Raw genomic sequence first — 17,075 nt, forward strand, 5'->3', positions numbered from 1 at the left:
TTGATTCAAATTTTACGAACTTACCTCGAATTGCTCAGATAAAAACTATCGGCTATTCGTCGATTTTTCATTTTCCCCGATCTAAACTCGATCTCGGCTTATCTTAATCTATATATTATCAAATTCAGTACATTCAACATTCAATCTATTCAATTTAGCCCATAATTCATATTTTGGAAAATTTACACATTTACCCCTATACTTTTCAATTTTTACATTTTAGTCTTTATCACATAAAATTGCAAATTCATGCAATTTAGTACCTACCCATGCCTAGCCGAATTTTATAAGGACTTTTAGCAGCCCATATCTTTTATTTTTTCACACTTTTAACCACCACATTTTATATTTTTACAATTTAATCCCTTTTTGACATTTTTGTCAAAAATTACTTTACAAAACTAGTTTAACTATTACCAAATATTCAACAACAGCAAATAACTCAAATATTCAACAACAGCACTTCAAAAAATTATGAACAAAGTCAAAAATTAAGGGATGGGCTAGCTAGAATACAAAGCAACGATCTCAAAAACGTAAAAATTATCAAAAATAGAGCTTAAACCGTACCTTAATCAAGCCAAATGTGTGCCGAACCCTAATATATCTTCTTTGGCTTCTTTTTCTTTTGTTAATCGGTTATGAAGAAGAAAAATGACGATAATATGGCTTTTTTTATTTACTCTTTACTTATTTTGCATTTTACTAATTTAATCTTTATTAATACATTAAAAACATGCTTAATATATGTCCATACATGTCCATCTTCATTATACATGGTCTAATTTCATAATAAGGACATTTAATTTAATAAGCCATAGCCATTAAACACATTAAACTAATAGCACACAAGTTTTACATTTAATACAATTAAGTCCTTTTTACCGAATTAAGCATTTAAACGGTAAAATTTCTTTACGAAACTTTCACATAATTAATCTAACATGCTGTAGACCTTATTAAATTAATAAAATAAATATTTTGACTTCAGATTTGTGATCCCGAAACCACTGTTCCTATTTAACCTAAAAACGGGCTGTTACAAAGTTGAAGGACCAAAATTGAAAATAATCCAATTTAATATGATATGGAATTGGCATGCAGGGACCAAATTGAATAGGTGAAGAATCATGAGTGACTAAATCGTAATTTTACCAAATTAAGTGATAATTCAAGGATGGAATTTTAAAAGATCATAAAGGGTAAAATGGTCAATTAGAAAGAGAGAGAACTCTATAAGGCAATGATCATATTGGAGATATTTTGATGATATTTTATAATTATGTAATTAGATAAATAATAATTTATTAATATTTTAATAAGATATTTTAATAATATTTTATTAAAAATAGCTAGTATAAAATGAGAGAAAGATGAAAAAAAAAGAAAAGAAAGGGAGAGGGTCCTCTATCTTTCCAATGTAAGTAAGGGGGAGAGAAGAAGAAACCTTTGTTGTCTTTACAATTTGGTCTTTCCACAAAAAATCCACCATTTTCACCTAGAATTTCAAGGAATTTTCATAATCACCAAGATAGAAAAGTGATAAGTAGACTATGATGAACAAGAAAATAACCTTGGATTCAAGAAAATGGAGGTTGGAGGAGAGAGAAAATCAAGTTGAAGTTTGAAATTAGTAGGACAAGGTAAGAACATCAAGATTTAATATATTTTTAAGTTTGATATTATTAAAAAAAGCATGAAATTAATGTTAAAGTAGAGTTTTCTTATATAAGGTTTTATGTTCTTAAAATGTTAGTGAAGGGAAATAAGAGGAAGTGATGGGAAATATTATAGAGAAAAGGAAAAAAGTGTGTTATAAACTTGGTTATCAACATTTTGCACTAAAACAATTTTGGACAGCAGCAGTAGTCTAAATTTGAAAATTCACCAAAAATTGTAGAAATAGAGTTTAATTAAAGTATTAATTTAAATCCTATTTAGTCTAGTTTACATAGAAAATACGGTGTAAGAAAAAAAATTTCATATTATGATATATATGAATTTTTGTGAGATAAGGTCAGATTGATTTCGGATTCCCTTGTACTAATATTGAAAAATTATCAAAAATTGTATAAAAAAATGATTAGGGGTTTAAATTTATATTTTTAAATTCTTAATGAGTCTATTTTCAAGAGAAACAAACAAAAACATCATCCAAACCTCGTACTAAGAGATAATTAATTTTTAGTAAAGAAAGGTCGAAGCTGTCAAATAGCAGAACATAGACAAATTTGAAGAATTTGCTGTACTTATTGGCTAAGTCATAAATTTTGAAATTTTTATGGTAAAAAGATATTTGAGTCTAGTTTTAAAAACATCAAGAGGATCTTAATTTAGAATTTTTTAGCTCAAGATATAAATAATTTAGTGACTATGACTTAAGTAGACAGCTTTGATATGAACACATAAGTAAATAGTGGAATTATATGAACAATTAAGTAGATAGCTTTGATATGAATACATAAGTAAATAGCTAAAGATTCTAACAAATATATACATAACGGATGTGGAATAGAGAGGAGGAGGAAAAAAATATATGAATATATATAGTAGATGAATTTGAAAAGTTTCGAAATGGTTGTAGGTGATGGAATGATTGATACATATGAGTATGTTTAAACGAATTGATAATATAATAAGTGTATAATTGTTAATTGAAGTGAGTTCTATGTTAAAATTTTATGAAGAATTAAATTGATTGGCACAATTTAGAAATATATATGAAATATACATAAAGTAGGTAAACTAATTTTGCAAGTGCAAGTCCTCTAATGGTCTTATTTGTAAAATTTTAATATTTGTGTTAATTTTATAAACTTTGTTATCTTTAATTGAATATCGTGTTTTAATGAGCTCATTTAACTCATAATTAGTTCTATTGTAAATTCAATTAGTACTAAAATGAGTTAATGATCTAATTAATTAAATAATATGATAAATTGATCTGAAATTTTCAGTAGTTGCTTTGGCAACGAATGTGACATCCTGATGCCTTGACTCGACGATCGAGTTGGGTATGGGGGTGTTATACAAACTCTTGTACACTTAATGTGGTTGCTACAACTTATCGACTTGAAAGAAGCAGGTCGACTTAGTTAGGGATCAGCCGTGTTGGCAACGTATCGAAAGATGTTTCGGGTGACGCGACCACGAAAAATTAAAATTGGTGGTTGCATACTCCTTCTGCAGTCATGGACATGGTCTCGGCTACCATTTCTATGTTCTCGACCCGACTACCCTTATACTTTCCCACTCGTAACAAGGTAAAATCAATTCTATCATATAATATCATAATATTATTTAATTAGGCCAATTTTTGGAAAAAAATATTATTTAAATAGATGGAACTATAACTCAAGTTATGTGGGACTACCGGTGTAATACTCAAGTATCTTTATCGACTCGAAATTTAAGGAAAGTTAGGACTAAATTAAAAGAATTAGCAAATTATCTGACTCCACTAAGGAATTCAAAAATTTTAATGGCCAAATTTTGATTAGTTGGATTTCAAACCTGGTTCGATTAGGATGGAACTGACTAGTTCCAAAGTAGGAGACAAAATAATTAAGGATAAATGGTAGAGATGGTCGATGAAAATCGTGCTAAATGTGTATATATATAGGAGTGTGTGGAGATAGAATTTTCTCAATTTTGTTTACCAAAACGCTCGTCCTCTCCTTTCGACCAGTCAGAGTATGGGATAAAATGGTGTGAATGTAACGCAGGGTTAGGGGTAGGTAGCGAGCCTTGGACTGGCTCAGGTTGTATGAAGTGGCAAACTCAGAAATTTTAGACCAGTAGAGAGGGGTTGGTTGATGGATATGCCATGGGAGGGTGGAGAACTCGAGCGTAACTAAGAATTCATCAGAATGTATACTGAAAACGAATCTAAATCTCGTAATTCTCAAATACTGAGTGACGCTCCCAAGACGGAATGAGATTGCTCGAGGTTCATCCCTAGACAATAGCATGGCCTGTAGGAAAAATGTGGAGCAAAACTCTAAAGTAAGCTCAGCATACGTTGACTCCACGATCGCAAAGAATCGTTCCCACGATGTCTTGTCCAATAAAGTATGAACCTATAATGATAGACTCAATGTTTAAATGGTTGCCCAGTCGATACACATATCCAAACCCAATGATTTGTCCTTCAGATGTTGGTACCTCTCTTCATGGGGTGGATGATTGAATGTGAGGTATCTATGTCAAGTGGTTGTGGCTTAAGAGGACAAAGATGAGGTCCTAGTAACCTTTCGTTTCTTGGAATGAGCAAGTATTTTACTCTTGCCTCCTGTGTTCGACATTATGTACCTAAAAGACAGACGACAACTAGATATATCAGCACCAATACAAATTAATATAACAGTTGAACAATGTAAAATATGAAACACAATAGATCAAGTTCAATTTACTGCACAATGAAAACTGACTCACTAACTAAGATTTAAATAATTCAAAATAAAATAACAAAAAGAAAATCTAATACTATTGTAATAACCAACTTAGCAGAATAAAAATAGAAATAACAATATGAATAACAATATAATAAAACAAATAAGATAATAATAAATAAATAAAACAAAACAGAAAAGGATGAGGACAAATAGTGGTAAGGGTATACAAAAATGGTGGTGGAAGGAAAATGGAAGGCCGACAGACGAAGCAACAGCAGGGCTATAACTGGAGATGGCGTGAGGAAAGAAACAGATAAGAGGGTGACGATGGCTTGGGGAGGATATGGGGGAAACGGTTATATGAGACTTGAAGAAGAAAATATGAGAAGGAGAAGGGATGTGGATGGTTAGGGGTGAAGGTGGGTGGTTGGGCCTACGAAGAGAAGAGGAAGGAAAGGGAGGGAAAAAGAATAGCGACAAGTGTGGAGAGATAGCGAGGGGAAAGTGATGGTTCATGAATGAGGGAGGGACAGAGCCAGGACGACGACTGCGTGCGTGTGTGTATGTGTGTGTGTGTGTGTGTGTGTGTGTGTGTGTGTGTTAGAAGAGATGGCGGTTGGCAAAGAGGGGCGGTGATGTGACAGGGCTTTCAATGTTTAGAAGAAGACGGTAAGAGGTGGCCGGCATTGTGGGGGGTAGATGACTTAGAATGAGGAAACAACTGTAGGGTTTAGGGTAGGGAGGAACAAAAAATAAAATAAAATACCTAGTTTTAAAGATGATACACGGCCATGTGCTAGGCCAAGTGGGTCATACGGCCGTGTGGTCAGGCCGTTTGTCACTATGTGACTGTGTGTCCCATAAAAAAATTTTCAAGCTTTAATCTAGTTTTCACACGACCTATAACACAAATGTAAGTTTTGCTGCTCTACTCTGCTCTACAGAGCCAACCACATCAAAAGTGTGAAGAGCCTGTGCCGAATCTAAACCCGTAGAAACAACAGAGGTTGTAGAAGTGAATCGTGCCCTCTTCTTCCCACGTACAACAGTCATGGGATGATCCTTAAGAGACTTGGAAAAGTTAACCATGATGGTAGATCTATCATCCGCGTTGGAGCTATCATTTAAAGCCTCGTATGCTCATTCCCGTCCAAATTGAGGCCCAAATTAATACTGACAATTGCACGAAAGTCGAAGTAAACGGCTATGGTGTAGTAGCATTAGTTTGACTCGACAATCCCTAGATCGCGGTACCCACTTTGCAGGCACATTACTAAGCCAAACACTAGACTGCGCCTGAAGTCTATGTGACATTTCCCTTAAGGACATGTGTCATCCCATTGAAACTTCTTTCATGGCAAGGGTCAATCGAATGGGGCAAAAGATCTCACTATGACCTAGTTTTCCATAAAGGAAGCAAAAAAGTGACAGTCATTTGTACTGAAAATGGGCATAGACATAGTGGTAGAGAGACAAAGCAAAATGCTTTTTTCACTTCAATGAAAACTGGACAGCCACAAAAACCCATATTCAGAAGCACTGCTGCAAACCAAAACCAAGAGCAGTGGAATAGTAGTCTAGAAATATTCCAAGAAAATTCCCAAATTACCTGGCCAAATGCTCATTCTAGAATCCAAAAGGAAGGTCGTGAACTTGAACCTAAAAATCAACATAACTCATGAGACTTGAAGAAGGTCCTCCCTTGTCACCAATCCATGAAACACCAATAAGTGGTTATTAAAGGTCTAAGGGTTATCCTGAATAAACCTTCTGCATAAAACCAAAAAAAGGAAATGCTTCTCCCCCAAATTAGAAATAAAAATGCCTTCAATTGGGTGCCACAAATTCACCATGGTGGATCGCATTGCCTTAAAACAGACAACACTAGCAATCAGAAACAACCCATCAAACAGAAATCAAACTCGGCTTCAAGTTTCGAAACACCAGGAGGAACCAGCCACACATCATTCTCATCATTATGAAGAGTGAGATCCGTAATCTCGTATTCCATAAACAAATTAATGAGCCAAAAACAGAAACAAACCGCAGCAAAACCACAAAAAACATAGACTTCAGATAGGGAAACCCAACAATATGTGCCAAGACGCAGATAGAAAAAACTAAAACCTCTTTTTCTTATAACATTATAAAAGTAACGAGAAATAAAGTCATAAAATAAAATAATGAAGTTTTAATGAAATACAATAATACGAAAAAAGAAATTAAGGATTTTGTTAGTAAATAAAAAAGATAGAGCAACTTTAATTAACAGTCTACAACACTGAGGGGTTTATATTGCAATATTCCCCTCCTCTTTTGTTTAGAAAAGAAAATAGGCAATTTTTCTTCTTTTTATTTTCATCTTCATTTAGATAGGTTCCTCTTCCAAATTGTTTTTTTTTTTTTTCATTTACAGGTTCCTTTCATATGCTTCCTTCTTCTTTATTGATATTTTTTTTCTCTTTTTTTGATATTTTAATTAAACTTTTCATTTTTTTCTTTCATTTAATTTTTCCAATTTGGTGTTCTAACCAATTTTAACCCAATCAAACTTCGACCTAGATATTAAATTGTATCATTTCAGATTTTAGTGCTGGAAAATTAAAATGTCATAAGAGAAAATTCTTAAATTTATTTCTTTTGCCTGATCTAGTTTTACTTTATTATATTTTTTTTAAATATGAGGTTTTAAGTTTGTGTATTTTTTTACTTTATTTTTAGGGTGATGTACACCAACAACCACTCAATTTTGATTAAAATAACAAAATATTTATTAACGTTATTGAAAAGTGATAAATCAATTATCCACTAATATTTTCCATTATAGGCCTAACGGGACAAGTCACGTGGCCCGTTAACTAGCATGTTAGACATGACTAGCTGGAAGAAGAAGAGAAAAAGAAGAAAGGGGGATCGCAATGGGTATCATAGAACTCATTCTATTAAGCTCTTCAAATCGATCATGTTCGATTCCCGCTTCAATTGTCTCATCCCTGTTAACTTCGCTTCTCGCTTTAACATCTTTCAACTCCTTTTTTTTTTCAAAAAACTTTAAAAACTTTGAATTTGTTCTTCTCTTAACCACACCATCATCAACCTCTCCCAACACTAACCTCCACCACTATCTAACCAACTGCCATACATCACCATCACTGTCAAATCCAAACCTCCTCACAACCACTCTATTTACCATTGCCACCATAAACACATCCTCACCACACCCTTAACAACCAAAAAAGTCACACCACCAACAACACAAAAAATGCAAAATGAAAGAAAAAAAACTCTAAAGGAAAACCAAGTGGAAGCCTGCAATGGAGAAAAGGGAAACAAATCAAAGAAAGAAGAAACAAAATATAAATAAATAAAAGAAATAAGAGGACATTAAGGTTAGTTTTGAGGTCTTGAGTCGTCATCTAAAAAATCTAAATGGTAAGAATGTAGAAGAGGTCGCAAAAGACAACATACCTTGGAATTAGACTGATTCGATGGTTGGATTTTAATATCAGGCAAGGAGAAGTTCAAACGTTCAAGCATAGATTCGAGTAGTTCGGGGCACACTACAGCAAAATAGGTTTTTAGCTGCGTTTTTTTGGGCCTTTAGCGGTGCTTGCAAAAAATGCCGCTAAAGACAACACCGCTAACATTTTACGGCATTTATGTAAAAAAATGCCGCTAAAGAACATGACCTTTAGTGGCATTTTTGATAAAGCGCCGCTAAAGAACGTGACCTTTAACGGCGCCTTTCACACAAATACCGCTAAAGAACGTGACCTTTAACGGCGCATTCCATACAAACGCCGTTAAGGGACGTGACCTTTAGCGGCGCCTCTCATACAAATGCTGCTAAAGAATATGACTTTTAGCGGCGCTTTTACAAAAACGCTGATAAAGGTCATGTTCTTTAGCGGTGTTTTTAGTAAAAACGCCAGTAATTTTAGCAGATTTCTAATATCCTATTTTTCATTCATATACAACCCTTCTTGTAACATCAAATCCAACCAATAACAGCAAATCTAAATGATACTTCAAAAATTCAATGAAAGATATATTATCTAAATTAATAAATGAAATAACAAAATATTCTTATAGTAATGTTAAAAGTTATATTGTTAAAACATTCTTACAATAAGAAAACAAATGTCTAAGATGGTGGATTTTGCGACTGCTGAAACATCTTCATCATATTCTGAAGTTGTAGCTGGAGTTCGTTGTATTTTCTGTTTTGCTCTGCTTCCCTCGCTGCTACCTCCTTTTTAAGTTGTAGCTGGAGTTATTCATATTTCTTTAAACCTCTGCTTCTCTCGATGCTACCTCTGCTTTAAGTTGAAAAGTTTGCTCAACTGTGCTCACTTGCATCTGAGCCATCTGGTCTCTTAATCTCTGAACTTCAGCTTGAGCTTAACTCCCCGAAGGCATGTATTACTGCGAGTTGGATCCAAAATATTGGGTTGGGTTAACACCAAATCCTTGAAATTGAACCCGACCATACCTTTCAGGACCCAAAACTTTAGTAATAATTCTGTTATCAATGTCCTTAAGATTAACAGAACTATCACTCGAAGCAATCGCTTCATACTCTGCCTTTTTATCCTTTAGTTTCTCCTAATAAATCAATCAAAGAGCTAGAAACAAAATATATAATAAAAATAAATGCAACATAACATTATTTAAAACTACTAACGACGAATTAAACCATTATAATTAAACATTATAAATATTTAAAATAAATCAAATTTTGTTAAGTAAATATAACATAATTTCTCCAGGTTTAAGTCATTAGAGATCCATCTTTCTTCCTATGTGTAATGTCAAAAAGCTGAAGGCGTCTAACTTTTTGCCCAGACGAGAGTTCCTACAATATATTAGTAAAAATATTATTTAATATAAAGTAATTAATATTTGACACAATTAATAAATTCAAAATACCTCGGTCTCAGCTACACAAGCAAAACTTTTCGACCCTACTGTGTGAGTGAATTTTTGTTTTTGCTTGCTGTTTGTTCTAACTTGCTCACGGTCCTACATTATGAAATTATTATGTATATGGTAAATACTATAAATCGAAATAATTATAAGAGTTTGAAAGTACGTAATACCTCTCCTTTTTTTGAATTCCAGAATCTAACACCGCATCTTCCCATTGGTACCTCAGAATTCCCAGAGGGACATTTCACAATTTCTCTTCGAGGTTTATATCTTTATTAAAATATTCTTTCTTTAAAGGGCTTTTATGGTCTCTCCATTTTTTTCCCAATGCCTTCTTGATATAAGTATCCGAGACCTCTAAAGCAAATCTCTCCTAAAAAACACAAGTTTAGAAAGTAAATATAAATGAAACTTAAACTAAAGTATTATAAATTACATTCATGTTTTGTTACCTTAATATTATCAAGAGCTTGATTTTTGTTACTATCAGGCATTTGATGCCATGATTCGTAGTTGATAGGCAACATATTGGCATTTCGTGCTATAATGCCCAAATATTATGCTAAAAGTCGAGCTTCTGATCCAACAGGCTGACCAAGATTGTTTCTAGATACTTTGACATGTTCGACAGGATTTAACTCTTATAAATATTTAAGTAGCGTACGTCCTCGACCTCTGCGCATCCCACAATTTTCAGCTAAAAAATGGTATATTATAATATAATAATTTCAAAAAGAAATCAGTAATAAAAGTCAATACACATGTAAATTAAATTTAACATTACTTTGAATTTCTGCTGGCTCGTTAGGTGTTTTCGAAACATTCAAAGATCCAATAGCAGTCTATTGTTCACTATTTGTTTCTTTCGAATTTGGAGTATTCTGAACAATACTTAGATCTCGTAATCTTCTTCTAGGCATTTTTTCTACAATACACATAAAATAGTTGAAATTTTAGTAACTAATTACTACAATAATAGTACATATAAAATAGTTGAAATATTTAACAAGACTAAGATTTAAATTATAATATTACATATAATTAAAAAATTGTAAAATCTTACTACATCATAATTCGTAAATATCTTCATCCACATCCTGGCGAACCCATTGAAATTGTGTACTAGTACTATGGATATTTTCATTTAAGTTTTGTTCTGGAAAAGACAAAGTCTTTGATCTTTCGACGATGTCATATCTACTTCCATTGCCCATGTCAAACAAGTTCTGAGGGTGTTTCGGAGTACAACGTACCAAACCTCATTAGTTGGATCTTTCGAATAAAAAACTTGTTTCACTTGAGAAGAAAATACATACGGCTCGTTTATCAATTGTTGTCCAGTGTGAATCAAGCAAGAAAAATTCACCATTGTAGAACCAAATTGATCTTTTTTTAATTCCGCAAGCAGTATTACCATCAGCCCAATCACATCGAAATAAGACAACTTTCCATTTTCCATAGTAATCCAACTCAATAATGTCAGAAAGAAGTCCGTAATACTCCACATTTCCCTCAACAGGATTACTGTCCCTAACACTAGCGTTACTTGTAATTGAAGAATTAACAACAATTCCACAATTTTGAGTTCTCCTCAATCTCTCGCGATATTTTGTATGAAATCTGAATCCATTGATAAGGAAGACACTATATCTTTTTACTACTCTATTCGGACCTTGGGAAAGCCATTTAACTTTGTCATTGACGTCCTTCCCATTCCAAACCTATTGAATCGAAAGTAAATTGAGTAATCATAAATGTTATGAGAAAACATTATTATTTGATGCAAAATATCGTGATTATGTGTAACTTATTAATTTCAGTTGCATACCGTTTGGCTTAACCATTCATGAAAAGATTCTGTGGATAACTTATTAATCTTTCGATGTTGTAATCTTCGGGAGTGTGAACGAGATCTCAAGATTTGTTTGTACTCACTATGTTAAAAAGAGGTTTAATTGGTTAGAAGATAAACAAATCAAAAACATGAATATTTATCAAATTCTAGAACTTACTTGCGTAATGGTTCAATTGAATCGTAGTGAAAAGAACATATTGATGTGCTTGTATCCAAGATCTATCATCTAATTCTGCAATTTCAACTTTACCAATTGGTTCTCCATAACTTTGAAATAAATAAGTTTCGGCCAAGTTATGATCAGTGAGCCCAGCATTTCTACTTAGTCTATTCAGCCTTGTTTCAACATCTTCTAAATATCTAGAACAGAAAGTCATACACTTCTCTGCCAAGTAACCTTCAGCAATTGATCCTTCTGGATAATGCTTATTATGACAATAAGACTTTAATTTGCATAGGAACCTAAACACTATATACAACATTATCAAAAGTTGTAACTAAAGGTATAGAGGTGAATGAATGAATACTTTACAAATAAATTAGCACATTTCTATAGGATACATCCATCGATAGAAAACTGGTCCACCAAGAATTACTTCATGAGGGAGATAGATTAGCAAGTGTACCATAATAGTGAAGAAGGAAGGTGGAAAGATCTTCTCCAAATTGCATAAAGTCAAAGCGACTCGATCTTATACTTTCTCAATTTTTTCAACATTCAAAACTTTGTCACAAATAGCTTTCATTATATTGGATAGTTCAATTATACAGGACGTCACCTTTTTTGACATACAACACCGTAAAGCAACTGGCAGTAAATCTTGCATCAAGATGTGATAATCATGTGATTTTAAGGAATATAGTCTTCGATCTTTAAGACTCACACATCGAGATATATTTGATTTATACGTATCTGGGACCTTTATATCCTTAAACACCATGCAGAACACGTCTTTCTCTTCCTTTGACATTGCAAAAATAGAAGGCGGCAACTGATATTTCCCATTTAGAAGTACTTGGGGATGAAGATCACACCGAATTCCCATGTCAACTAAATCAAGTCGACTCTGAAGATTGTCTTTCGATTTTCCATCAACATTCAAAATTGTCCCAATGATGTTCTCGTAAACATTCTTCTCAATATGCATGACATCAAGATTGTGGCGTAAAATGTGGTGCTCCCAATAAGGTAACTTAAAAAAATATTTCTTTTTTTTCCATAAGTCCGCCTCATTAGGATCATTCTCTTCATCAGATTCATCCTTTGATCTTCTCTTTGTTTGCGTGTTGGGTGGTTGATTCATCTTCCCATAACTAAAATTGATATCTTTTAACATAAACAAGATTTCAAAACCAATGGTCTGCTCAGGAGCTCCTCTGAACTCTTCAGTATCGTTAAATAGAGTCCTCTAAAATCTAAATTTATGATTTCCATCTAACCACCGGCGATGCCCCATATGAGAGAACTTTTTCCCATTATATAACCACTTCGAACATGTTTACACAACACAACAAGGACAAGCATAACGTCCTTTAGTACTCGAACCAGATAAATTGGCATAAGCCGAGAAATCATTAATAGTCCACAATAAAGCCGCACGTAAATAAAAGTTCTCATTTCTCAATACATTATATGTCTCAACACCAGCCAATAACTGTTCTAACTCTTCAATAAGTAGCTGAAAATAAATGTCAATATCATTTCCGAGACCTTTCTCTCCAGGGATAATCATAGATAAGATAAAATAATATTGCTTCATGTAAATCTATGGAGGCAAATTGTAAGGAACAAGCACTACAGACCAAGTACTGTACGAAGTGCTCATGATTTTCTAAGGATTAAATTCATCAGATGCTAGCCCAAGCCTCACACTCCGAGGATCGCTTGCAAAGCTTGGAAATTTACTATCAAATGATTTCTAAGCTAAAGAATTCGCAGGATGCCTTAATAATTCATTATCAGTTCGTTGATCATGATGTCACGTCATAGACTCGGTTGTCTTTGATGACATGAAAAGCCTTTGAAGCGTTGGTATTAGTGGAAAATATCGCAAAATCTTTATTGGCTTCTTTCTTGACTGTGCCTCACCTTCATCCTCATTCACATCTTCTTTATTCATATTCATCCAACGAGATTTACAGCAAACATAACAAGACTGTTGGTTTTTCCGATCATCCCAATACAACATGTAGTCATTTGGGCAACTATGAATTTTGTCGTACCCAAGGCCTAAATCTTTTATCAATTTCTTCATATCTTTGCATGAATGAGGGATTTTTGTAAACGGAAACATATTTCTCCAAAACTCCAACAGCATTGTAAAGAGTTTCTGGTTCACCCTCCCCAACATTTTAAGTGAAATAGACGAATGCAAAACATTTTTGAATATTTTAATCCCTCGTAAAGTTCTTCATTCATTTTATTAAGTAACTTGTAGAACTTCGCCGCTTCTCTATTTGGCTCTTCATCAAGTACACTTCTTCTCGTTTCGGTAAAAGTATTTCCACCAATATTACAATCATCGGATGCAATAAAGTCAGGTGGAAACGATTACAAACCATGACTGTGCGTATTAAATGCATCTCATAACATACCTTCCATGTCATCTTCTCTAACAAACTGATGGTAAGCACTATGAGGATAAGCCGGATTAATCATTGAAGAGATTCTACTAGATGTACACACTCCATGGAAAATCCATTTTTTATACCCACGAATAAAGCCATCAACAATTAGATGTTCGTAGACAACTTCACAAAAATGCCAATTAATGTTGCCACACTTTTTACACAGGCAAAGAATCATATTCTCTTGGCTTGCATTTTGAAATGCAAAATTTAGAAAAGTTTGTACTCTATTTCGATAGTCGTTGCTTACCCTTGACAAATTCATCCAACTCTTATCCATTTCATTGTTCTTGAAGTCTAAAGTTGACAATATGATATTTATTTATGTCAGTTATGTAAATTATGATATTCATTTATGTCAGTTATGTAAATTGTGTAAGTTATGTAAATTATGTAAATTATGTAACTTATGTAAGTTATGTAAGTTATGACATTTATGGTATGATATATATTTATGCATTATGTAAGTTATGTAAGTTATGATATGATATATATTTATATAAGTTATGTAAGTTATGTATGTTATGTGAGGTATGTAAGTTATGATATGATATATATTTATGTAAGGTATGTAAGTTATGTAATTTTAAAGAAATGAAAATGAAAATAATGTAAATTGAGTAATATCTGCATGGGCATACATTTGTATTGTCAAAAGAAGATTTTACCATTTCACTAATATACACACCTCAACTCAGTTCAACATTTTCAGCTCAACATTTGTATTGGTAGCAATGGAGATGTAATATCAGCAAGCCATTCTTTTGATTCTTTTCCATATTCTTTACATTTACAATCATGCCCGGTAAATATTTAAATTTTATTTTGCACAAGCATGCTAAAATTCAAGAGAACGCTAACCTTAATAAGCTTTCGAAAACAGTAGGTTCAACACCAAGCTTCAATCCAAACGTTAAATCTAGCTTCACCATTGTTCTCTTCTCTAGCTTCAGGCATATACCTAACATTTTCCATGAAAAAAAGTTACTGTAAATATTACAATTTAGATTTATTTAATCCATGTATTATTATTTGATTGCAAAATATTAAATTTAGTAATATATTATGAGTCATTCATAACTTAATATGCATTTTTAAAAATAATTTTATTTTAAAAAATCTAAAATTTAAATGCACGTAAGTTGAAAACAATTATAAATTAACATGATACTAGTTATTTATCTGTATAAGAAATGTACCTAAATATTCTTAATTTACTTTTTTTAATGTAATTCCAGAAGTTTGTAGGTTGAAAATCCACTTGCTTGTTTGAACGTTGATGCATTTGCATGCCTGCTATAAAGTGTCAATAAATCAGCATATATCATATAAAGATGTAAAAAAGACTACTATAAAGTATAAACAAATTGCTAGGAGTAGACTCCAAAAAAGAGGTAACATTAAATGACTACCTCATTGATTCACTCTCGTTATCATCGACGTGGTAATTTGTAAACTCTAACTCAATTGTCGTTTATTAGGAAGCATCATTCAGAAAATAAATAACAATGAACAGCCATGAAATTAAAAAATAATCTAAGGATAAACAAGAATTAAATAAGTTAAAAACATGATCCATTAATGTATTTTCCAAACCAAAAAGCTATAAATTATTTAATTTAAGGATAAAAACCAAATTTTTATATAAATTCATGTCAATTAATTTTGTACAATAACTTGAATTATAAATTTAATTTTGATTCAACCATATATATTTAAATTAATAAATACATTTATTTATTTTCATATTGAATTAATATAATTGTTTATGTACATAATATATCGATAATGTTGTTAGTTAAAACCACAAAATCAAAATTCATATATGACATTAGATTAAAATTCATGTATAATTTTAATATTTATCACTTTAATTTTACATGGTAAAACATCTATTTAAATATTTCCATCCAAAATGCATTTGAAGATAAAAAAAATTGGCTTAACAAAATAATAATTCAAAAATTAAATATGTAAGATCAGTTCAAATCTATTATCCATACAAGCAAAACAAATTCAAATATCTAAACTAAAATAAAAATGGATTCAGATATCAAATTTAAGAAATTTCCTATCAGATACAAAAAAACTAATATCAGAATCTGAATATCATCCAAATAAAAAAAAACGATTTTTTTACTGTCCAAAATATCATCTCTCAAATATTTCACATCATCTCAGTATAAATTCCAAAATTTTGCAGTTAACCAAAATCATGAAGTCAAAAGTCAAAAGCATGTGAAAAGAAAGCAGTTTTTAATTTTTGGTTATATTCCTTTCAAATCAAATCTTACCTTGAACTATTTTCTTCAACCCCAAAGCCTACTTATGAAACCCTTTTTGTCTTTCTTCATTCTATTTTCTATAGATGGGAAATCAATGGCATTATAAGTCAAGTCTAAAATAATTGGATTACGAGGTATTGACTGGAAGGCCGGTGGGAAGGGTTCTATACGCAGAACAGCAGTTTCTCGAGTAGGTATATTTTCACTTAAACCACTCCAAAGCAGCATTCATTACAACAAAGTAGCCATGAAATTCTTATTTATCCTCTAAAGATGAACAACAAATTATATAAATTGTATTTATATCACACACTAGCATAGCACCATGCAACCAATGAAAATAATCAAAAGATGAACAACCATGAACACCTATATCCATTTTTCTATCAGTTGAATCCAAATTAACCATTTTTGAGCAATAATAAACTAAAATATAGCTACGCACATTTAAAACATACCCAAAAATAATATAAAATCCATAGTAGAAAAAACAAATCAAGACACGAGAACAAACCTTCAATATCGATTTAAAGGCTGCCGATTTCGGGAAAAATAGTTAGGCTGCTAATTTCGGGTGGAACTTAGGGATTTCGGGGGAAAAAGAATAAGGAGAAAAGGTTGGGGAAAAAAAGTAGAGAAAAAAAGGTTGGGCTACAATTTTTGGGTGAAATTTAGGGATTTCAGACTAGGAAAAAGGGGGAAATGAATAAGGTTCATCGGATTTATTGGTTGGGTAAAATGGAGGAGAGCAAAACGACGACATTTTGCCTAAAAGAAATCAACTCTTACAGCGTTTATCCACTAGCGCCTCTAAATCCCTACACATTGCGGCGTTTAACCGAAAATGCCACTAAAAAACCTACAAAATGGCGCCGTTTTCATTAAAACAAAAAAAAAACATTTTGGCGTTTTTCAATGGTGCTGCTAAAGCCCGACCTATTGCCTCGTTTTAACAATAAGGCCACTAAAAAAATAAAACGGCTC

General features: G+C 32.4%; 2 long non-coding RNA genes across 2 annotated transcripts; both read right to left on the reverse strand.

Annotated features, from left to right (window-relative positions):
- Positions 1 to 9,082: 9,082 nt before the first annotated feature.
- LOC121232254 (uncharacterized) lies at positions 9,083 to 9,541 on the reverse strand. Its single transcript, XR_005930601.1, has 3 exons — positions 9,494 to 9,541; positions 9,324 to 9,416; positions 9,083 to 9,249 (listed from the first exon to the last, which is right to left on the reverse strand). It is a non-coding gene; the product is annotated as an uncharacterized lncRNA (long non-coding RNA).
- A 253-nt stretch (positions 9,542 to 9,794) lies between these two features.
- LOC107956492 (uncharacterized) lies at positions 9,795 to 16,793 on the reverse strand. Its single transcript, XR_001700126.2, has 4 exons — positions 16,606 to 16,793; positions 15,006 to 15,102; positions 14,668 to 14,767; positions 9,795 to 10,248 (listed from the first exon to the last, which is right to left on the reverse strand). It is a non-coding gene; the product is annotated as an uncharacterized lncRNA (long non-coding RNA).
- Positions 16,794 to 17,075: the final 282 nt, after the last annotated feature.

Source organism: Gossypium hirsutum, chromosome A07 (genome assembly GCF_007990345.1).
Source record: "Gossypium hirsutum isolate 1008001.06 chromosome A07, Gossypium_hirsutum_v2.1, whole genome shotgun sequence".
NCBI lineage: Eukaryota > Viridiplantae > Streptophyta > Magnoliopsida > Malvales > Malvaceae > Gossypium > Gossypium hirsutum.